The sequence below is a fragment of the Tupaia chinensis genome, unplaced genomic scaffold, assembly GCF_000334495.1.
Source record: "Tupaia chinensis unplaced genomic scaffold, TupChi_1.0 Scaffold138921_1, whole genome shotgun sequence".
Lineage (NCBI taxonomy): Eukaryota > Metazoa > Chordata > Mammalia > Scandentia > Tupaiidae > Tupaia > Tupaia belangeri.
In genome coordinates, this window is record NW_006198812.1 from 227,394 (window position 1) to 235,461 (window position 8,068).

General features: G+C 39.6%; 1 protein-coding gene and 1 pseudogene across 1 annotated transcript in view; one reads left to right on the plus strand and one right to left on the minus strand.

Annotated features, from left to right (window-relative positions):
• Nucleotides 1-8,068, plus strand: part of MNAT1 (MNAT1 component of CDK activating kinase) — a 240,324-nt gene that overhangs the window by 188,739 nt on the left and 43,517 nt on the right. The window lies entirely within an intron of this gene.
• Nucleotides 4,965-5,907, minus strand: LOC106736354 (60S ribosomal protein L5 pseudogene; annotated as a pseudogene).

Sequence of the window (8,068 nt, forward strand, 5' to 3'; positions counted from 1 at the left end):
GGACACCTGTCCCCTGTAAAAAAAACCCCCAAAAAAAAAAAAAAAAAAAGAAAGAAAAAAAGATGAAACTGTGGTACAGATTAAGGTAAAGAAGTATTTTTTTTTTTTGGTATAGAGGTATAATAAAAATTAAATTGAGATGTTATTCTTGAATTTGAGAAAGAGAAGTGAAAATCACAACTTTTAAAGTTAAGAAAAAATAATATGTCAATATATATTAAGTCTTTCTGTTATAATATTAAACCAACCAAACAAAATCTCCTTCCCTGACTCTCCAAATAAAATACTGAACCCTAACAGAGAAGGATAATTTCCTAGAGATTCACAAATGTGGCCACCAAAAGATGTCTAACATTGGGATGTTGGATTAAAGCAAGGCAGGTAAAAACATAGGCAAGTAGGACACAGGTTTAAACAGTCATTAGGTCGAATTCAGTGTATGCTATTATAGTGCTCGTTTCTAGAACATGGTAAATAGTGGCATGATAGCTATATAATGTGGAAATTATTTCAGTTTGCAGATGATTTTCCCCAGTAGGTAAATGTGTTGCATTACCACATAATGACATTGGAACTCAGATATACGAATCCTTTAACAAAGCTGAATGTGGCAAGCCACAGAGGAATGAAGAGAGTGCTGTACAGGATGTCCTATCACGCCATTCTTTTTGGCTCAGTGCTGTCATGCACTCTATCTTTGGAAGCAATGCTTTTGGAGTTCTCTCTAATTTTTGTGTGTTTTGCTCTTGTTTTCTTAACTTTATTCCTGCCTTACAGTTCCTTCCATCAAGTTACATTTACTTACCAACCCCCCCCTTGTTAAAAAAGCCTATGTTTACCAAATTCTGTGTTTATTTGGAATTTAACCTACCTTTAAAAATAAACTACATTGAGGGACCTCAGATGGCATAATGGTTGCATTGCTGGACTCCCACGTAGTTGGTCATGGTTCAAGTCCCTGACCTGGTGGCTTAAAACTCACACCAGGTGCATGTGTGTGCATGACCAAAATCCTGAAAGGAGAATGGAGGAAAAGGGATTGTGGCATGGTCATACCCCCAGAGGGTAATTTCTCGATTTCTGTCTCTCTAGTGAGTGTATGCACCCTATAGCAAAAATCTCTTTAAAAAACAAAAACAAAAACAAAACTAATATTTTGGCCGGGCGTTATTAATGTTGATATATTTAGGGGTATTATTAATGTTTTTTGTTAGTCCTCTGGTTATGTAGGCTTCTTTTATGTTTTTGAGATTTGTAGTATAGGTTTTGCATGGACTGCTTCCTATAATATTTTACCTTTAATATTTAAACATGAATTTTGGCAGAATATAAGATCTTCCAAGAGCAATTATGTCATGCAGAAATGCCCTAGTAGAGTTGTAAGACTCTGGTTCATAGAGTAGACTTAGTCAGAAGCAATTTAGCACTTGGAGTTGCTTGGTGCAAGATACCTTTTGATGGAGATTCAGTCTTGATTGTGAGCTTTCATCAGTGCTGTTCATTTGGCCCTACTTTCTTCTTAGAAATCCCTAGCAATTAGAAGTTCTTCTTTGGTTATGAGAAAGACTGACTCTTGTTTTACTCATAAAGAGTTATTAAAAAGAAATGAAAAAGCCAAAGTGCTTTTCCTGTTCTCATACACCACACAGCATAATACTTCTGACACCAGGTGTGTGGGGGTTTTTCCTCATATACCAGCCAAAAGAATTCTCCATCAGACACCAGTGGGGTGTCCTCTAGCTCAGTTCTATTCTGACACTATCTACATGGAGAAAGCGTCATATTCTACTGGTTAAGGGCTCCATTTCTCAAGACTCTTACTTCAGATTCCAGTCATAAGCAGTTAGTTGTCACATGGATTTCTGACCAACCAGCCATAAATAGAGGATTCCCATGACCCCCCTCTTTTGGTTCATTTTATGTTCTAGAGCTGCTCATAGAACTCAGGGAAACACTTTACTATGCCTACACGTTTATTATCAATGTCAGTACAGAGGATTCAGATGAATAGCTAGACGGAAGAGATGCATAGGCAAGAGATGAAGAGCCTCTGGGCTTGTTAGCGTGCCACCCTCCAGGGACCTCATGTACAGATGGCCAAAAGCTTGTCTGAGCTCTGTCTTTCTGGTGTTCATGGAAGCTTCATTTCGTAGGTATGATTGATTACATCATTGGCCATTGGTGATTAACTCAACCTTTAGCACCTCTCTCCTCCTAGAGGTCAGGAATGGGGTTAAAAGACCTAACCCTGGGAACCAGCAGTTAGCGTAATGGCTATGTTGCTGGACTCCCATGTAGTCGACCGCGGTTCGTGTCCCGGACCCGGTGGCTTAGAACTCACGGCGGGTGCGTGTGCGTGCGTGCCCAAGATCCCGAGAGGAGAGTGGAGGAGAAGGGATTGCGGCGTGACCATCCCCCCTGGAGGGTGATTTCTCGCTTTCTGTCTCTCTGTCTCTCTCTGTCTGTCTAGCGAGCACACTTGCCCTATAGCAAAAAACCTCTCCAAAAAAAAAAAAAAGAAGACCTAACCCTTTAATTACATAGTTGGTTCCCCTGATAGCTAGCTCCTTTCCTGAGCATATCCAGGAACCCACCAAAAATTGCCTCATAGAATGAAAAATGTTTCCATTAACCAGGAAATTCTAAGAGATTTAGGAGCTAGGTGTTAAGGACTAGGGTCAAAGACCAAAGATTACAGCAAGATTTTTGTAGCACCCCAGTCTAATAAGGGTATTAGGGGAACCAGCAGTTGGCGTAATGGCTATGTCGCTGGACTCCCATGTAGCCGACCGCGGTTCGTGTCCTGGACCCGGTGGCTTAAAACTCACGCCAGGCATGTGTGCGTGCGTGCCCAAGATCCCGAGAGGAGAATGGAGGAGAAGGGATTGCGGCGTGACCATCCTCCCTGGGGGGGTGATTTCTTGCTTTCTGTCTCTATGTCTCTCTCTGTCTGTCTGGCGAGCGCACGCGCCCTATAGCAAAAAAAAAAAAAAACCTCTCCAAAAAAAAAAAAAAGGGGGTATTAGGAGCTTTGTGCCAGAGACTGGCCAGAGACCAACATGTATATTATTATTTCACATTTGTCTATTTACATGAATCACAGCCTCTGTCCTGATATGGGACTTTCTGAAGTATATCTCTTTTTATCACAGGGTTCATCATTTGAGACTGTTTGCTTATTTGGCCCTGGGAAAGGCACTCAGTTTGTGATACTAATTTATGCTTGGGCAGAAGGACATACACATGCAGATTCTGTGAGGCTCTAATCGCATTCGTTATATTTTCGGGTGGTGCCACCAACTTGAAGCTATTTAAAAATTTTTTTTTTATCGAAGTATAATTTATATGCTACAAAGTTAACTTTCCATTTCTTTCAACCCACCTACCTTCCTTCCTTTCCTTTCCTTCCTTCCTTTCCTTCCTTCCCCCCTTCCTTCTTTCCATGAACATGGTGGGAGGATTTATCCCCAGCAGGGTCCTTACACTGCATTCCACTTTCATCTTCATCCAGCCCTGGATCATGTGTACATGAGTGCCTGGCATGTTTAGGGAAATCTCTGGATGCGTAGCAGGAATATTTCCACGTGTTTCAGTTTTGCAGAGCATTGTGTTATTTCCATGCGACTATCTGGCCCTGTTCTTTTTGAGAAGTTTTTGCATTATGGCATGTACACACACCAGAGACAGAGACGGTGAGAGGGAAAGGGGAATGACTAGGCCATAATCCCTTCTCTTCTATTCTCTCCTGGGATCTTGGACACGCACACACACGTACCAGTGTGATTTTCAAGCACCAGGCCTGGGACTTGAAGCATAGTCAGCCATGTGGGAGTGCAGCAGTATAACTGCTACACCATCTGCTGGTCCCTCTGGCCCTGATTTTTAAGTATATGATTCCGTGATTTTTGATTAATTCACAAAATTGACAATCATCACGACAATCAGGGCCAACTTCATGTTTGTGTGACCAATGCAGCTATACAGGGCTCCCTGAATATTGAAGGGGTCCCTGCACTTGGAGTTTAATGCTGTCTTGAATTCTCCATAATTTATCTTTTGTTTGTAAAGTCTGACAGGGCAATGAAGCATGCTTTAGAAGCTTGGGCCACATCATATAACCTCCTTGAAACAAGTTCTTGTTCATCTACTCCCTGTTTCTTCTCTGTTGTTATTGCTGTCTTTACCCCTGGAGAGAGTGGACACCTGAAGTTCAGAGCCAGATGTATGTGCCCTTTGCGTCTCTTGAGGGTCTGTGCTCACCCAGTGACTGAGGGAGCACAACACTACATAGTAAATAAAGGGCCGGCCCCAAAGCACAGTGGTTAAGGGTGTAGAAAGCTGGAGCTCACATAACTTACTGGGATTTGAATACCAGCCTTGGCAGCAATACACCTGCATACACACACTCCATCATTAATAAATGGGGGGGAAAACGTAAATAAAATGTGCAATTCCAGGTTAGGAGAGACATAGAAAAAAGGAAGAAGTGCTTTCATGCCTTTTAAACATGGCGCTGGCATTTTTATTCTGTACTGAGCCTAAACAATCTGGTTTTAGATCTTTTTTATCATCCCAAAATGATTAATCATAATAGTTTATGATTACCTCCCTTTTCCATTCCCTAGATTTGGACAACTACTTATCTCTTTTGTCTCTATAGATTTGCCTGTTCTAGCTATTTTGTATAAATGGAAAAATAATTGTATGATTTTTCATGTCTGACTTCTTTTAGGTTTTGAAGTTCATATTATATTGTATATCTGTATTTCATTTTTTAATTACTGAATAATATTCCATTGAATGGATATATTACACTTCATTTGTCTGTTTGCTTATGCGTTTGTCAGTTGATAGACCTAAGGATTGTTTCCACTATATGCAAATTTATATGTAGCTTTTTTTTTTTTTCTTTCTTGTGATTTATTATCTTTTATCGTGAATAAAGTCATAGAAAATTGTTTGGTTTAGCTCTCAGCAGCCCGCTCCTGAGCTCTGAGGAAGCTTGCCTTCTTCTGGGCTACCCGATCTTTCTTCTGGGCAAGGGACATCTTGGGATGATTCCACCTCTTCTTTTTAACTTCTTTCTTGGGTTTCTTTTCATAGACTGGGTTCTCTCGTATAGCAGTGTGAGCTTTCTTCTACATCTCTTCCATCATGTCTGGAGTTACATTGTTCTTTATGTACTGAGAGAACTGTTTCTTGTAAGTTTCTTCATCTTCTTCCATTAGGTAACGCATGTAGTCTGCAACGTCCTGGCCCATGATATGCTTCCGATGGACTTCTGCATTAAATTCCTTGCTTTCAGAGTCATAACCAGGGAATCGTTTAGTACTGTGAGGGATAGATAATCCTCCATCCACCACTCCCTTCAGGGCCCCAAAAACTTTATTGCCAGTGGTGGTTCTGGCAAGGCCTGCATCCAAATAGCAGGTGAAGGCACCAGGTTGACCATCGATGCTTTCTACATTGTACTCATCTCCGGTCACTTCCACTTGACCTTCCTAGATCTTGTCCATGCCAAACCTATTGAGAAGCCTGCGGGCCAGCAGCAGGCCAGTACAATATGCTGCAGCATCATTTCTCAGGCCAACCTTCACACCGTATTTTGGTAGTTCGTGTGCATGAGCTGCGCAGACTCTCACATCCCCTTCAATACAGGCATAAGCAATCTGAGAATAATATCTCTGTTAGTTACACGAACTATCAGCCTGTATTTGGGTGTGTTGTACTTATTTTTATCCTGGATCACCAAGCGTTTCTGAGCATAGTAATCAGTTTTACCCTCTCGGCGTCTTCTAAATTTCACTTGGTATCTCTTAAAGTAGGCCTTATTCTTGACGACTTTAACAAATCCCATCCTGTGGAACAGTGACCAGCGGCCGTAGCCGACCTGCAGGCTCACAAGCACTACAGAGAGATAAAAGCTATATGTAGCTTTTTAAGAAACTGCCAAATTGTTTTCCAAAGTGACTTTACCATTTTACATCCTCACTAGCATAAGGGTTCCTATATTCCTACACCCTTGGCAACATTTATTATTACCTTTCATTTTGATTAAAACCTTTTTGATTAAAATTTTAGGAGGTAAAAATTGGTGTCTCATTGTAGACTTAATTTGCATTTCCCTAATGACTAGTGACTTTATATTTTGATCATTTTTGGTGTGCTTATTGCTCATTCATGTATTTTTTTGGGTAAAATGTCTATTCGGATCTCCTCCCCATTTAAACACAGGGTCATCTGTCTTCTTATTAATTTATAAGAGTTCTTTATATATTCTGGAAACCAGATCTTTATTAGATATATAATTTGTAAATATTTTTCTCAGAGTGTAGTTCATTTTTTCCAAATAATTCTTTATTAAATTTTATTTATTCATTCATTTATTTTAATTTGACCAGAGAGAAACACACAGAGAGACACAGAGAGGGAAACTCAGAAAGCAAGCCCCCGATCCAGGACTTGAACTATGGTTGGCCACATGGGAATGCCCAGCGCTTTACTCACCATGTCACCTGCTGGCCCCCGTTATTTTGTTTATTAATGGTGTCTTTGGAAACATAAGCATATTTAATTTTGATAAAATATAGTGTATCTAATTTTTTTTCTTTTATAGAGAATGCTTTTGGTATTAAATCTAAGAAATATTTGCTTAACCAAAAGTCATGATTTCTTCTAAAAGTTTTATTTGTCTCTTACATTTGGGCCTCTGTGCTGTGTTGAATTAATTTTTGTGTGTTGTATGAGAGAAAGATTCATCCGTTGTACACATAGATACCCAATTGTCTCAGTATTATTGGTTGAATAACCTTTCTCCACTGAACTCTTATTTGTAACCATGTGTTTTGTATCTCATCCCCAGTAATTCCTAGCTTAAACAGCACTATGTGATTATTGAGTACTGAACTTTTTCTTGTCCTGGAAATATACTGCATTTTCTTTTCTTGAATTACATTTTTAGCTTTGAGACTGTCTGGAATAGTAATAGTGAGTGTTAGACAGAGGTGTGCGTTGTCAGAGGAATTTCTAATTTTCAATGTGAAAATTGCAAGGAAACATTTCATATCTTTCCTGTCAATTTATAATTAAATCTTGAAATAAGTATTTATTATTACTGTTGTAGATCTACAAGGATCTCTGAAACTCAAGCCATGAAACATTTTGACAGGAACCACCATCTTTCAACTTAAAACAAACAAACACCTAACCTTACAATGCCAAAAGGTTAAATTTTGTTTCACTCTTCAAACCCAAAATGTTTGCATTTGCAGGTCAAAAAAATATAGCATGCTTTGGCAAAGTAAAACTGGCTCCCTTAATTACTTTTCCAGGTCAAAAAGAAGAGGCCATTGAGGCAGTGTTTAGTTTTAGCGTGTTACAAACACTATCATCAGTCAATTTCAGAGTATTTGCTTAAGAAGACGTCCCCCTTCAAGATCCTTATTACTAAAGATTAATTTCCTTCTTGATGTTTCTGAGTTGTTTTGCCCCTCTAGATTTTAAAACTCTCTAAGTTTGGGAACATCTCTTACTCATTTTTGCTTCCACTTCACTGTACTCTGTTCTAATCCATCCCATTTCATCTCACCCACAGAGCCTAGAAGGAACAGATGATTCTGAAATAACTTCATTTTTATTTTTTTTAAGATTACTTCCTTCCTTATTTCTTCCTTACCTCCTTTCCTTCCTTTCTTCTTTCCTACCTTCCTTTTCTTTCTTTCTTGACCAGAGAGAGACAGAGTGAGAGAAAGCGAGCGAGAAAGTGAAGAAGCAAGCCACCAGGCCCGAGACTCTGTCATCAGCCTTGTGGGGGTCCAGCACCCTTAACCACCATGTCACCTGCCAGCCCCCTCAAATGACTTCCTAAACAGAAGAGAATTTAAGAAATATAGCAGAGAGAGGTATGATAATGCTGAGTGCCAAGATTCTTCTTCCTTCTGAAGTACATTAAGTGTAACTGTGCTGCGTGCTGTAATTATGAAAACCAATAATGGTTCCTCTTTCAAGAGTTGATAGTCTGGAGATGGTGTCTGTTGTGTAAATAAGAGTACCAGAGTATGAAGAGCGT